The sequence below is a fragment of the Leucoraja erinacea genome, chromosome 3, assembly GCF_028641065.1.
Source record: "Leucoraja erinacea ecotype New England chromosome 3, Leri_hhj_1, whole genome shotgun sequence".
NCBI classification, from domain to species: Eukaryota; Metazoa; Chordata; class Chondrichthyes; order Rajiformes; family Rajidae; genus Leucoraja; species Leucoraja erinaceus.
In genome coordinates this window covers 40675157-40690625 of record NC_073379.1, presented here as the reverse complement: position 1 = coordinate 40690625, position 15469 = coordinate 40675157, and positions in this window count along the sequence as shown.

The following is a 15469-nucleotide window of genomic DNA, read 5'->3' as shown; positions in this document are numbered from 1 at the left end:
GGGCTGCCTCAGCGGAGGAGGACTGTGAGTAAGATGGCCGAAAATCATAGTGATATATGGTAGCATTTTTTCTAAAATCAATATACAGCGCAGACAGGAAGTGGTCAAGATGAGACTTAGTTATATAGATACCAAAAACATACATTTATCCTCAACATATAACCAAATCCTTGTCAATTCAATCTGCAGTCTTCGGAGCTAATATTAACTGCTACCACTTAGCTCTGCAAACAATTACTCCGTTAATAAAGCATTGTGTTAAATTGCAGATACACATCAAAGTACAATGCATTCAAAATGTGGCAGATTGCCACTACATTAATTGGGATTGAAATAGTAAGAAGCCAGCTTCATAGCAAAATCCGACAATCAAATTGAGCTGAAGAATTTGTACGGATTAATCCATAAATCCAAAACACATCTGGTCATCTGGCTACTTTGCACATAGCAGAATCTAAAGCAATGCCCAATAAATCTGCATCAAAATCAGATGTTCCACTATAGATCTGTTCTCCGGTCTACTTTATTGTTGGAGCAGCAGTCGGAGTTTTCAAAAGGCAGCTATTGCAGGTGCCGCAGAGCGTTTTTGAAAGTGGGGAGGCTGAGCAATCACTGATCACCAGCCTCGAGGGTAACCGGCGAGTGTGCGAAGCGACTGAGGGGTGGAAGGGTGTGGGAGGGACCTTTTGAAATTTGATGTTTTAAAATCATGTTTAATGTATTGTAGAAGTATGATTTCAATGTTTGTTTAAAAAAAGTATTTTTAAGACAACATAGGGCCTACATGAGAGATAGGATCAGGTGATTATTATTTTTGATCCGAAACGATACGTCACCCATTCATTTTCTCCAGAGATGATGCCTTACTGAGTTACTCCAGCACTTTGTGTCTATCTTCCCTCTTGCCTTGCCCTTCCTCCCGGACTTTTACAAGGTTTCCCCTTCAGTGCTAGGCCCAGCCCTCTTTGGGAAAAGTCTCCTGAAGTGCTGTCTCTCCACTCTCTGCTGAGTTTGTCGTCTGCCGTTGCCTCTGGTGTGATCACCCGAAGTCCATGCTGTACGTCTCTTGGAACAACTTTGCCATGTTTGTTCCACCACAGGATTGTGAACATGCTCTCAGTCTCCTATTCCCCTCCCCTGCAACGTAAATAGCCCGAGAGTCTACACATGACTCAGACCTTTCATTGCTCACCCATTCTGGCTTTTCTACGAACTCTTGACGTCCTTCCAGGTGTGAGACCAGAGCTGACCCTGGAACCTATCTGGGGTTTGCCTGTGTTTGGCATGGCAGCTCTGTGTGTTATTTGTTCCTGATTCCTCTATAAATAGGAGCAGGAAAGTTGGGTTGTCCTTAGACCCCGTGCCCCTCCTCCCGTCACTCGCTTCCACATGGCTCCGTGTGTGAGTGTGGGAGTGTGGGAAGCTTTGGCTCAAGAGGCTCGGTGAGAATGCTGAGCAGGGGCTGAGCAGAGGGCAACAGTGGGCCCGCCGCTTCTTGTGTGTGATTGTTGTGCTTTTTTTACTGTTGGTTTTAGTACAGTAGTGATGGCAGGTGGCAATATGTTCCTTTTGCAGGATGGGAGAAGTCGGGGAAATTGCTGGCTTCCCTGATGACTACAACTGTGGGAACTGTGTCCTGGTACAGCTCCTTACAGGCTGTGTTAGGGAACTGTAGCTGGACAATCTCATCCACGAGAATGAGAGCTTCACAGTTAGGTACTTACTTGGAAACACAGACAGGAAATGGGCCCTTCGGCCCACTGAGTCCATACTAACCATCAATCACCCATTCACACTACTTCTATGTTATCCCACTTTCATATCCGTTTCCTACACACTAGGGGCAATCTATAGCAGCCAATTAATCTACAAACCCCCCGTCTTTGGGATATGGGATGAAACCAGAGCAGCCAGAGGAAATGCACATGGTCACATCCAGGGACAATGTGCAAACTCCACACAGTCAGTACCTGAGGTCAGGATCGAACCCGGGTCTCTGGCGCTGTGAGGCAGCAGCTCCAATATGCTTACAATAAATCTTACTGAAATACAGAAAATTCTTATGGGTTTAACAACAAATGATGTTTCCCTTATCCAGGGTGACTGAAACCAGGGTCATGGTTTCAAAATATGGGGTCACCCTTTCAGGACCAAGAATAGGAACTGTTTCACCATGAGGATGATGGATCTTGGAATCTTCTACCACAGAGGATAGTGGAGGCTCAGCCATAGGGTATGCACAAGGCTGATCATTAGATACCTGGAAATTAGAATCATACAGTACAGAAATAGGCCCTTCAGGTCAACGTATTGATGCCAACCAAGATGCCCCGTCTAAGCCAGTCCCATTTGGCTGTGTTTGGCCCATATCCCTCTAAACCTATCCAATCCATGTACTTGTCCACATGTCTTTGAAGTTAAGGGAATCAAAGGATGTGGTGTTAAGGTAAAAAAAAAATCAGCTAACATTGTATTCATAGTCATACAGAACAGAAACAGGCCTTTTAACCTGATCAAGATACCCCATTTAGCCTAACCTTTCCCATCCATGTACCTGTTATCTGTTATAGCACTTGCCTCAACGACTTCCTCTGGCAGCCCATTCCATATCAACACCACCCTCTGTGTGGAAAAAGTTGCCCCTCAAGTTCCTATTAAATCTTTCCGCTCTCACCTTAAATCAACGTCCTCTGGTTCTGGAATCCCCCTATGCTGGATAAAAGATTCTGTGCATTTACCCTGTTTATGCCCCTCATAATCTTATACACCTCTATAAGATCACCCCTAATTCTTCTACATTACAAGGATTAAAGTCCCAGCTTGCCCAACCTCTCCCTGTGGCTCAGGGCCTTGAGTCCTGGCAACAACCTAATATATTTTCTCTGCACTTTTTCCAACTTAACAACAACCTTCCTATAGTAGAGTGACCAAAACTGTACATAATAATCTAAATTCAACATCTTGTACAACAGTAACAAAACATCCCAACTTATATACTCAATATGCGTAGGAAAGAACTGCAGATGCTACTTTAAATTGAAGATAGACACAAAATGCTGGAGTAATTCAATTCTCGACCCGCAATGTCACCCTTTTCTTCTCTCCAGAGATGCTGCCTGTCTCGCTGAGTTATTCCAGCATTTTGTGTCTATCTTCTATACTCAATACCCTGGCTGATGAAGACCTCTGTATGAAATGCCTTCTTGACCACCATATCGACTATCAATAGCAACGTGGTCACACCTAAGGTCCAGGAAGAGAGTAGATGGGTGACCACAAGAAAAGAGAGCAGGCATAGTGTGCAACTCACCCCTTTCCAGGGAAAGGCCATTCCCCTCCAAAACAGGTATATACTTTTGGACACTGCTGAGGGGAATTACCTCAGGGGTGATCATGGTCTTGAGGACAATTAGTATTTATGGTCAAGGAGGTGCTGAACTTCCTATGGCATATCAATGTCGATGAATCTTCCGGGCCTGATCAGATATAGAAACATAGAAACATAGAAAATAGGTGCAGGAGTAGGCCACGAGGCTGCAAACAATGCAGAGAGGAATTATGAGGATGTTTCCAGGACCTACAGGCCTGAGCTACAGAGAGAAGCTGGGCAGCCTCAGACGTTATTCCTCAGAGTGCAGGGTCCTGAAAGGGTCTTATAGAGGTATACAAAATCATGAGGGGAACAGATAGGTTGAATGTACAGTCTTATACCCAGTGTAGGGGATTCCAGTACTCGAGGGCTTGAGTTGAAGGTGAGAGAGGAAAGATTTAATAGGAACCTGAGGGGAAACTTTTTCACACAATGTATGATGCGTACATGAAATGAGTTGCAAGAGGAGGTTGTGAAGGCTTGTACTATAACAACCTTGAAGACATTTGGACATGATAGGAAAGGTCTAGATGGATATGGGCCAAACTCAGGCAGATACCATTAGTGTAGATGTGGCATCTTGGCAGGTATGGGCCAGTTGCCTGTTTCCCTGCTGTATGATTCCAGTTTTTCAACTCTGTAATACAGAGAATTTCCCCGATACATGTAGTAGACTCCAAACCTGGGATTCACAACTACAAGATAATAAATCCAATAGAGAATTCAGGAGAAAATATATTATTACAAAAGTGGTGAGAATGTAGAATTCACTCTCATAGGGAGTGACTGAAGATTAGCAGATATATTTTGAAGAAACTAGGTAATAGATGTCACCCACTTAAGGCAGAACTAATAGATTAAGAAGCAAGCGGTACTTACACAAACTCTTTTATAACCATCTCTATTAGGAAAAGTGTCATGTGAACCATGTGAATAAGATAAGCCACAGAAAGCAATGCCATATTGCATATTTGTTTTTCACAATGATTCTTACAGGCAATTATATTTTTACTTAAAGCCGTGTAATGATCTATCGTGTATTTCAGGTAATTATACTAGTTACTCATTTGCAGCTTTTGCTTTGATGTAGTCTGATTCAGCTTGCCACCTCCAAGAACATTCAATTGCGGGCACACATAATGTATCGAGGACACCTTATTATGACCCGTTTCATTCACCCATTTTTGCTGTAGTTTAAGGCAGGAAGGGAGTGTCTCAGATTATACAGGTTGTGTGGACCACAGAGGAACTATCAGTGGATTTTGAGAAAAAGTCCGACATGAAATACATAGCAGTCCCAGTTATCTGTCTTTCATATTAATCATGATAGTTTATTTGAAAAACAGAAGACATGCAGGCAGACCAATCCCAAAGGGTGGGTTGATCTCTTCAACACTAGGCATCAAAATCAATGTTTTTAACGATCAGCAACCCTCAGTGTGTACCCTTCCCCACTTAGCATTTCAAAAAAAAAAAATTGTTAGCATGATGTTCATATGAGTGGTGGGAAATAGACAGATAACGTCTTAGGTCATAGCCCTTCCTAACCTCTTCACGGTCATGGTGGCGTAGCGGTAGAGTTGCTGCCTTGCAGCGAATGCAGCGCCAGAGACCCAGGTTCAATCCCAACTACGGGCGCTGTCTGTATGGAGTTTGTAGGTTCTCCCCGTGACCTGCGTGGGTTTTCTCCAAGATTTTCGGTTTCCTCCCACACTCTAAAGACGTACAGGTTTGTTGGTTAATAGACATGATAAATGTAAATATTGTCCCTCGTGGATGTAGGATAGTGTTACTGTGCGGGGAACGCTGGTCGGCACGAACCCAGTGGGCTGAAGCGCCTGTTTCCGCACTGTAACTCCAAACCTCATTCTATCAGCTATCTCCCCTCCACTCCCAGTTTGAAGGAATCTGATCCAAAATGTGGTCTATCCATCTCCCCCCACAGATGCTGCCTGACACACAGTTCAAAATCTTTTGCTGAAGATTTCAGTCTCATGTCTCTGTTTTACATCCTCTATGACTGGATCCTTTTCTGGTGTAGGGCTATTAGTGGAGCTGTTGATTTGTTTGCACCTTGAAGAAATGATGAATGCTCTGGAACTAATTTAAAAGTTCATCTCTTCCCAGTTTTCCTTTTCCCTGGAATCCATGAAATAATCATGTTACCCTTGTTCTCCACTGCAAAATATCTTCAATGCTCGGTTTCATTCTTTGATTGCCATGAACTGATGCATCGTCCAGCACCAAGTTCCTAATGGACAGAGAAATAGTTGGTTTCAAGTCCAACTGAGTTCTTACAATAAGTCTTCAACCTGAAATTTCAACTCAATTTCTCTTTCCAGATGCTGTCTGACATGCAGAGTATTTCTGACATTTTCTGTTTTTATTTCAGATTGCCAGTATCTCTTTAGGCACCTCTTTATTTTTAGGTGCTTTCATCAACAGACCATTTAATTGCATTTTTGTTCTGGTAATAGTCAGTTCAGTACGATTCCACAGAAGATAAATTGGTCTTTGTCGACCAGATAGAAACATGCATAATTATAAGTTGCTGGTTGAACTCACTATTGAAGTTAATACAACTAAATATTTAGAGCTTGTGGCCAAATTTGTTATGCTCAGTGGCACCGATGGTAGAGCTGCTGCCTCACAGATCCAGTGACGTGGGTTCAATCCTGACCACTGATTGTGTGGAGTTTGCACATTCTAACTGTGATCAAATAGGTTTGCTCCAGTTCTCCACACATCTGGAAAAAAAAGACAGATTGGCAGTCTAAATAACCATGACAGATTGTAGAATCTGAGGGTAGACAAAACAAGATCTGTTTAGGAACTTCTTTAGTCATAGGGCGGTTAATCTGTGAGACATTGCTGCAGAGGGCTGTGGAGGCCAAGTCAGTGGCTATTTTTAAGGCAGAGATAGACAAATTATTGATTGAAATGAGTGTCAAATGTTATGGGGAGAAGGCAGGAAAATGAGATTAGGAGGCAGAGATCAGTCATGATTGAATTGTGGAGTAGACTTGATGGGCAAAATGGCCTAATACTACTTCTATAACGTGAATAGTATAAAATGGTGGCCAGTGGTTAGCATAGCTGAAGGGCTTGTTTCCATGCTGTATAACTCTGTTTAAAACAACATTGCATGTTGATCGCTGATGGCATTGAACTATTTAAATATAATTTGGAAATACAAAGTAGAAAGGATTTAGACGTGGCAGTAGATTGGGAGGAGGTTCCAGTAGAGTTTAACACCAAATTAAAAAAGGGACTAATAACTTGTTTCTATTGTGCAATTTTTTGTGTAGCTCTGAGAAGTAGCTCTCTCCAAAATGTTAACCCTTTTTTTGTTTTTACACACAGATGCTGACAGACCCAGGTTTTATCCAAGTGTCCAATACCTGTTCACAAAAAAAAAACACACAAAATAAAAATGGTGTGTTTTAAACATAATTTGCCCAAACATGGCATGAGAATTTTACTCAATGAGCCAACAAAAAAAAAATCCCACTTCACCTCCATGTAAGAGATAGGAGTAGAATTAGGCCATGCGGCCCATCGAGTCTACTCACCCATTCTATCATGGCTGATGATCTATCTCTCCCTCCTAACCCCATTCACCTCCCCATAACTCATTCACTTGCCTGAACATATTTACACAGTGAAAAACATTTTCAACCCCACACGCTTTTTTCAGCTTGAAGGTGTCGCTATGGAAACTTGCATGGACCCAAGCCTCACTTGGCTTTTCACAGGATGTGTAGAATGGTATTTATATTAATTCCAATTGGTATCCTCTCCTGACACTTTCATCTATACGCAGACAACTGTATTGATGCTACGGAAGAGTTTGAAGAAGGGTCTCGACCCGAAATGTCATCAATTTCTTCTCACCAGAGATGCTGCCTGTCCCGCTGAGTTACTCCAGCATTTTGTGTCTGCACTAATGCTACTTTGTGCTCACAGAAAACTAAAATCTCAATACTTTTTATGCCAATCTGCATCCTTCTCTTACTTTCACACGGCCCACATTGACTAATCTCTTCCTGGATCTCTGGCTCCATCTCCAGGGATTGCTAAACAACCAATAATCATTAGAAGCTCACAGATATCTTAACAATCGATCCTCCCACCTTGCCTGGAATCATTTCTCCATTCCACTTTCCCAATTCCTCCATCTCAAGGCTATCTGCTCCAATAAAGTACCTTCCCACACAGCCTCCTCTACCTTTTTCCCTGCTCCATGGCTCACTCTACCATCGTGGGCAGAGCATGACCCCATCTCAACTATTTCCTGCACCTCCTTCCCTGGATGGAGCAAGGATAAAGTTCCCTGGTCTCATTTTCCACCCTACCAAACTCTACATTCATACAGTATGAATATTGATTTTGCTCATTTCAAGTTACCCCTGCATTCCCTCTTTCTCCACCCCTCCCCCACAGTAGTAATCCTGCTACTTCCACTGTTCGCATCCCATCTCTTCGTTATCACCTCTTCCACAGCCAGCAATGGACCTTTGTGGGCTCCACCTTTCCCTGATCATTGGAGCTGGCTCTGATTTGTTCTGAACCTTTTCATACCTCTAGTTTCCGTCTCCCCGACTCTCAGCCTGAAGGGTCTTAACCTGAAACGTCCCCACACCTTTTCTCCAGAGATGCTGCCTGACCCGCTGAGTTACTCCAGCATTTTGTGTCTATCCTCGGTGTAAACCAACATCTGCAGTTGCTTCCTATACATTTCCTCTATATTCGATGGGTCACTTTTTGCATTTTCTGCCACCTTTAAAAGGAATTTCTCCATCTTTCCCCTTCAAACCTTTCAGGCATGACTCCCTTATTAACTCCTTCTTCCATCAACACCACGCACTTGGTGCTTCCTACAGCACTTTCCCATGGAACTACAGGATTTGATGCACCTCTCCCACCATCCATAGACACAATACTTACTTACAGATGAAGTAACTTGCACTTCCTCCAATCTAATGTATGCCATTCAGTGTTAACGATGTGGTCTTTGCTGCAGTGGAGCTTGCGTGACTATTTCACACGATAGCGCAGCTGGTAGAGCTGCTGCCTTACAGCACCAGAGACCCGTGTTTGACCTACAAATCTGACCTCGGGTGCTGCCTGTGTGGAGTTTGCACATTCTCCCCGTGACCTCAGGGTTTCCTCTCACATGCAGGTTTAGATGTTAATTGGCCTCTGCAAATTGGTCCCAGTGTGTAGGGAATGGATGTGAAAGTAGGATAATATACAATACCTGTACAATACCGTTTATTGTCATTTGAATCTCAAATGAAGTTCAAACGAAATGAAATATAGAACTACTGTCAACGATGTCAATAGATAATTGAAGGTCAAGGTGGACTGTAGGGCCTGTTTCCATGCTGTATCTTTCAATCAATCGAAAACACGTGTGCTGTCAGACAAGATGACTCTAAACTCGAGTAGCTTGCCACTGTAAAGCTCCAGCACTCTCCCACTCTTACCTGCACATGGCTGCACAGTGGTGCAGCAGTGGAGTTGTTGCCTTACAGCACCAGAGATGAGTGTTCAATCCTGACCACAGGTGCTGTCTGTACGGAGTTTGTATGTTCTCCGTAAACGCGTAGGTTTTCTCCGGGTGCTCCAGTTTCTTCCATTTCAAAGATGTGCAGGTTTATAGGTGAATTGGCTCCTGTAAATCGTACCTAGTGTGTTGGATTGGGTGATCATGGATGGTCTGAAGAGTCTGTTTGAGCTGTATCTCTAAACTAAAATGACTATCTGCACTGTAACAATGCCAACATAAGCTCTTCATCTTCCATCTAGCTGCACTGGAGCCTTCTAGACTCGGTACTGAATTCTAAATTTTCAAGTAATTGGCTCTGCCTGTATCAGAGCTGGTCTGTTCCGTTAGCATCCATCTGTGATATTGCTTCAGCTTTTCTCTCAATTAGCACAGCCTGACCCGCTTGGTATTTCCTGCAGCTCTGCATTTTAGAGTTTACACTCTCTATTGTTCACGTTGTTGTTTGCTAACTGCCCTCGTTTCAGTGCCTTTGTGTTCCTTTGCTCTCGGATCTCTTTCCCCTCATCAACCTATTGACTGGATGACCCAATTGACAGTTCATTGCCATGGCAACATTGACCTCATCCATCAGAGCTATCCCCCTGGTTGTATCCATCCCCAGCACACTCCAGCGCCATTTAAAATAATAACTTTCTCACTTTTGTTGTGTCATCTTCAATCTGAAACATTAACCATTTGCTCGCCTGCAGATGTTGCCTGACCTGCTGAGTGTTTGCAGCATTTTGTGTTCATATTATTATAATAAATCATCCCATCAAATCTACTCGATGACTTATGAGGGGAATATTCTATCCTTTGCAGGCCCGAATCATCCAATACTCACGCTAATTATTTTTAATTAGAAACTCACACATTTAGTAATGTTGTTATATACTCCAGCAACGCCAAGGTGGCTCAGGCCGGGGTGGAGGTGAAAGCTGGGAGGAAGTGGAGAGCCGGCGAAGCCTTGCTGTAAGTGGAGTCTCGGATACGCCACAGAGTCCTGGTGGGAGCAATGACTCGGGAAGAGCTGGTCTGGGAACCTTCCCAACTCGCCAGTTTGACAAGGACAAGGGGAAGGAGAGGCACAGGCTGGTCCAGGAGGAAGTGAGGGCAGCGGTGGAGGAGGAGAGGTCTACCAGAGAGGTTGGCTTGAGGCAGCAGGGAGCCTGGACAAGGTGGGAGCAGGTCATGGACCGGAAAGTCACATGGACTGAGCTCTGGCAGGCTGAACCTGGTCCAGGCAGTGTATGATGTCCTGCCCAGCCCATCGAACCTCTTCATCTGAGGCAAAGCGGAATCTCCGGATTGCCCGCAATGCACAGGCAAGGGGACGTTGGAACACATTCTGAACTGCTGCCCGAAGGCTCTTGGGCAGGGCCGGTACACCTGGCGTCACGAATAGGTTCATAAACCCATTGCAGAAGCCATCAGCATGGGAATCAGCAAGTTGCAGACGTGCACGGCCCACCTTCGTGAAGGCCGGAGTGCAGCTGCCAAGACCCACAGCAGCCAGGAATCCGTCAGGAATCCTGGCGACTGCACATGACTGGCAGCTTTCTGTAGACCTGGAAACAGCTGAAGTTCCCACAGCACATTGCCACGACCACCCTGAGGCCAGATATCCTCCTGGTCTCAGAGGCGACCAAAAACATCGTTTTGTTGGAACTGACAGTGCCGTGGGAGGACCGTCTGGAGGAGGCCCACAAGAGGAAGTTAGCCAAGTATGAAGAGCTGGTCATAGACTGCCGTAAGTAGGGCTGGAAGGCAAGGTGTATGCCCATCGAGGTTGGCTGCAGAGGTTTTGCAGAGCAATCGCCCTACAAGGCCTTGAGCACACTGGGCATTAATGGAATGGAGAGAAGAGCCATCAAGAAAACCGCAGAGACATCGGAGAAAGCATCGAGATAGCTCTAGATCAGGAGAGGAGGTCCATGGGGAGGAGCAAATGCCACCTGAACACAAGTCGTGGTTTGATCAACTGGCTGGGTGAGGGTGTCTGAAAGACCTGAAACACCCAATGACCCCAGGTTACATCACTGATAATGTGTTCAGGAGCATCAATAGATGTATTTTTATCAATGGATGTTGTCAATGATGGTTGGAGATCCAAACATGTCTGTTTGTGTGATATGTGACAATATTTGCAGATGCCCTGTGAAGAGAGCAACATGGCCAGCTCCATTGATAAGGCCCTGCATGGAAGGGCCACTGAAAAACCTTCATAAAACAGTACAGCACAGGAGCAGGCCCTTCTGCCCAAAATGTCTATACCGAACATGATATCAAATTAAACCAATCTCTGTCTGCACATGATTCATATCACTCCATTTCTAGCATCTCCACCTGCTGAATTTAAACCTCCTGAAATGCCACTATTGTACCTGCTTCCACCACCACCCCAGGCAGTGCCTTCCAGGCACCCTCCACTCTGGAAAACGTGCCCCACACATCTCTTTTAAACATTCACCCTCTGATCTTAAAGCTATGCTCTCTGGTCTGGTGACATTTCCACCCCAGGAAAATAGCGTTGACTGTCTACACTATCGATGCCTCTCATAATTTTATATACGTCTATCAGGTGTCCCCTCAATCTTAGACACTCCAGAGAAAGCTGGAGTTGATATACAGCTTCACGTGATGGTCAGAGAACTAAACTGAGAGAATGGGCTGTAATAAATTGGCAGGTTGTTGACAAAGCTGTAGATAATAAAACAGATGGGCAGGGTTGAAATATGAGATGATTCGGTGCCACAAGCATATTTATGGTTTTAGCATGACCAACAAATATAATTACACCTGCTGCAAGCAGGATCAATAATCTATTAATGCAGCAGCAACATTTTTGTAATAGTCAGATACAATTAGGTTAGAGGAAACCATCTCTAAAGGTTTTAGCATTATACATATTAAAGCACTCACATCACTGCAACAAAGCCATTACTTACAAGTCGATAAATTGTAGAGCAAATATTTTTATTAAAAGAATCTCCACTACAGAATAAATAGAAAGTTAATTTACAATCCAGCTTAATAACTACTACAGTTTCTAAATGTGGTTCTTAAATTTGTGTATAGGTATAAAACATGTCTAACAATAAATAACCAATGCCACTATTATATAACAATATCAATTTGGACAGAGCAGCACAATAGCATGTTGTGCCACTCAATGGCACTGACACAAAGGTAACTGCAAGGAATTCTCTTGCACTGGATTCTAGTGTTTAGAAGCTTTTCTCTGTAGAATTCCCTGCCTTTCCTGTATTGGTGCATGGCTACATGCAATGTTAGTTAAGAAGAGGAAGGCAGGTCAAATTCCTCAGGAGCTTCTTGCTGGCAATCACTACCAAGCAAATGTAACCGGAATCCCTTAGTCTTAACAATAGCTAATTTATTTGCTATAAATGTATTTGTACCTTTTTAAAGAATTCAATTTGTGCATCAAAATGGAAAACTATCAAAAATGTTTGTCCCTTAGCCACAGCATTTGTGCAGTGAATGAACGCTCGATTTAGGGGCTGGGATGGGGGAAAACCTTCATTCTTGGTCCCCTAAATGCATCATTCCCCGTCTCTCCATTTAATTGGCCTTACTGCCAACAGGCACTTCACAATCCCTTCACCATCCCTTCACAATTCGGTGTAGACTGCATCAAAGAGGCCTTTCCAAGGACAATTGATGTACATGTGGACAGGTTCAAACCATGCCCTTCGTTGCTTTCTCAGCTTGATCCACTATGTTGGCTTGATGCTGGTTATATTAATGACAACATTGCTATAAAAATGGCCAAAGCATTGCACCAAGATGGCACAAACTAAATAGGTTAGGCACCTTATACCATTCCAGGTTCAATGTTACATTCAGCCATGACCCCTTACAAAATACTCTGACCACAGTATCACAGGCCATTCAGCCTACTGAGTTGTACTGACTCCGTGTTAGACCAATTCAGCTAGTTCCTCTCCCACACTCCCATAACCCTGCAATATCGTTCCTTCCATCCAGTTGTCTTCTGCTCACTACAGTCCAACCACCCTAGCAGTGTTTTCCAGATCTACCATTTGCTGCAGATTTTCCTTGCCCTCTTACTTCTTTTGTCAAACACCTGCAATCTATGTCTCCTGGTTCTTGACTCTTTGACCAGTGGGAGTTTCTCTGCCTCATTTTGTTATTGTTGGTACTGATTTACCTTTTCATCTCCTCTATAGCCATAACAACCTCCATCTCATGTCATGTAATCTCTCTTCCCTTTTATCCTCTCACAGATACATAGCATGTATAACCTCAAACAATTTCAAAACCCAATACTCGGCTTCTATACACAAGTAACACTTATATACAACATAAGGTCATAGTCTTCTCTTCTCTTCCCCCCCCCCCCCCCCCCACCAAAAAAAACGACAAAGAAGAACTCAAGGACATGGTTCTAAACTGAGTCAATGGACACTATGTGCAGGAGTAGGTCATTCGGCCCTTCGAGCCAGCACTGACATTCAATGTGATCATCCACAATCAGTACCCCGTTCCTCCCCATATCCCCCGACTCCGCTATCTTTAAGAGCTCTCTCTAACTGTCTTGTAAGAGGGAAAATGTTTTGATCGGAAGACGAGGGGAATACTTTTCATACAGATCGTGGCAAATAAAGAGGTGCCAAAGGAAGTGGTTGAGGCAGGTACAATAACAACATTTAAATACATCCTCTTCACTCGGCCAAAGGTCATTAAGTAATTGTACAAATAAACATCTCCACTAATTATGTAGAAATATAAAGTAATAAAAAACAAAAAACAAATAAATGGGTAGGACAGCTTTAAAGGGATATTGGCCAAACACAGGCAGTGGAACTAGTGTAGATGGGGCATGTTGGCCGGTGTGGGCAAATTTCCATGCTGTAAGACTGATATTTGGATAGGTATGTATATAGGAACGTTTTAGAGGAAAACTGATCAAGCATGGGCAAATGGAACTAGATTAGTTGGGCATCTTTGTTAGCATGGACGAGTTAGACCAAGGGGCTTGTTTCTATGCTGTTTGCTTCTTATGATTCTTTAAGAATCATTAACATTCTGTTCCTTACCACAGGTACCACTGGACTTGCAGATCATTTTCTTCTAGGAGTTAATAAAGGGCATCAGGTCCAACAGCCCTAATGCACTGATTTTCTTCTACTTCCCTGCATGCAAGGACCCAACTAGGAGCAGGTGCTCCTCCCCTTCCCACCAGCTGCCGCACCTTGGGAGCACAGGGCAGAGCAGGTTGTATCGATGAGCACTGTTAAGCTCGTCCATTTGCATCCTTTGGGCACCCTCCTCTCTAAACCTTTCATATCCAGGCATCTGTCCAAATATCTTTTAAATGTTGTCAATATACCTGCCACAACCAGTTTCTCTGGCAAGGCTGCTGTCTTTAACAGCCAGAGCAACTTGCTCACCTTTCTTCATTAAAAATGCTCAGTGGTATACTGTGCATCCAGTGCTATGCATGGTAATCTACCAGAGCTGCCAACTTTCTTCACAGATCCACTGAGGTTTCACTCACTATTACACCTTTATTTTAAGATTTGTACAGATAAAAGGATTTTAAAGTCTTGGGAGCTTGTACAGAGGAGAATTTCTGCCATTTTCAACTGAAGTTCAGTCAAATGGAAGTGCAATTGCAAAACTAATTCTGAAATTTTGCTGTGAATGATAAGAGGATTTGTATTTCTAAAAGCCCTAGGTAGGCCAGGACCCTCTAGGCTTGCCCCAATAATTCTCAGAGACAAGCTCAAATGTCATGATGGAGCTAGAGAATTTAGGTTCATTCATTTGGAAGTTGAGAAAGGTTGGCATCAACGACAGAGTATTAATCTATGAATACTAGATTAATTGTTTAAAGTATATCTGGTTCACCAATGCTCTTTAGGGAAAGAAACCTGCCATCCGCACTCTATCTGGACTTTTATGGGTGAAATTTATTCTTAGTCGCATGCACCAAACATACGAAAGAGAACCTGCTCGCCAGGGTCACCAGTAAGCCAGTAAGGAGTCCAGCAGGCAATTGATTTTGCAAAGCCGAGGACACCGTCCTCACAAGAATGGGGTCAAGGGCGGCTGGGCTTTTATACTCTGGAATTTGGAAGGATGAAAGGGTTTCTTATTGAAACAGAAGATTATTAAGGGTTTGGACATACTGGAGGCAGGAAACATGTTCCGATGTTGGGGGAGTCCAGAAGCAAGGGCCACATTTTAAGAATAAGGGGTAAGCCATTTAGAAACAGAAATAAGGACAAACATTTTCACACAGAGGGTTGTGAGTGTGGAATTCTTTGCCTCAGAAGGCAGTGGAGGCCGATTCTCTGGATGCTTTCAAGGGAGAGTTAGATAGAGCTATTAAAGATAGCGGAGTCAGGGGACATGGGGAGAAGGCAGGAACGGGGTACTGATTGTGGATGATCAAAGTGAATGGCTGTGCTGGCTCGATGGGCTGAATGGCCTACTCCAAGACATCGTTACCTAGCCTCCAAAGTGATTTAAAGCAAGCCATTCAAATGTTACAGACACCT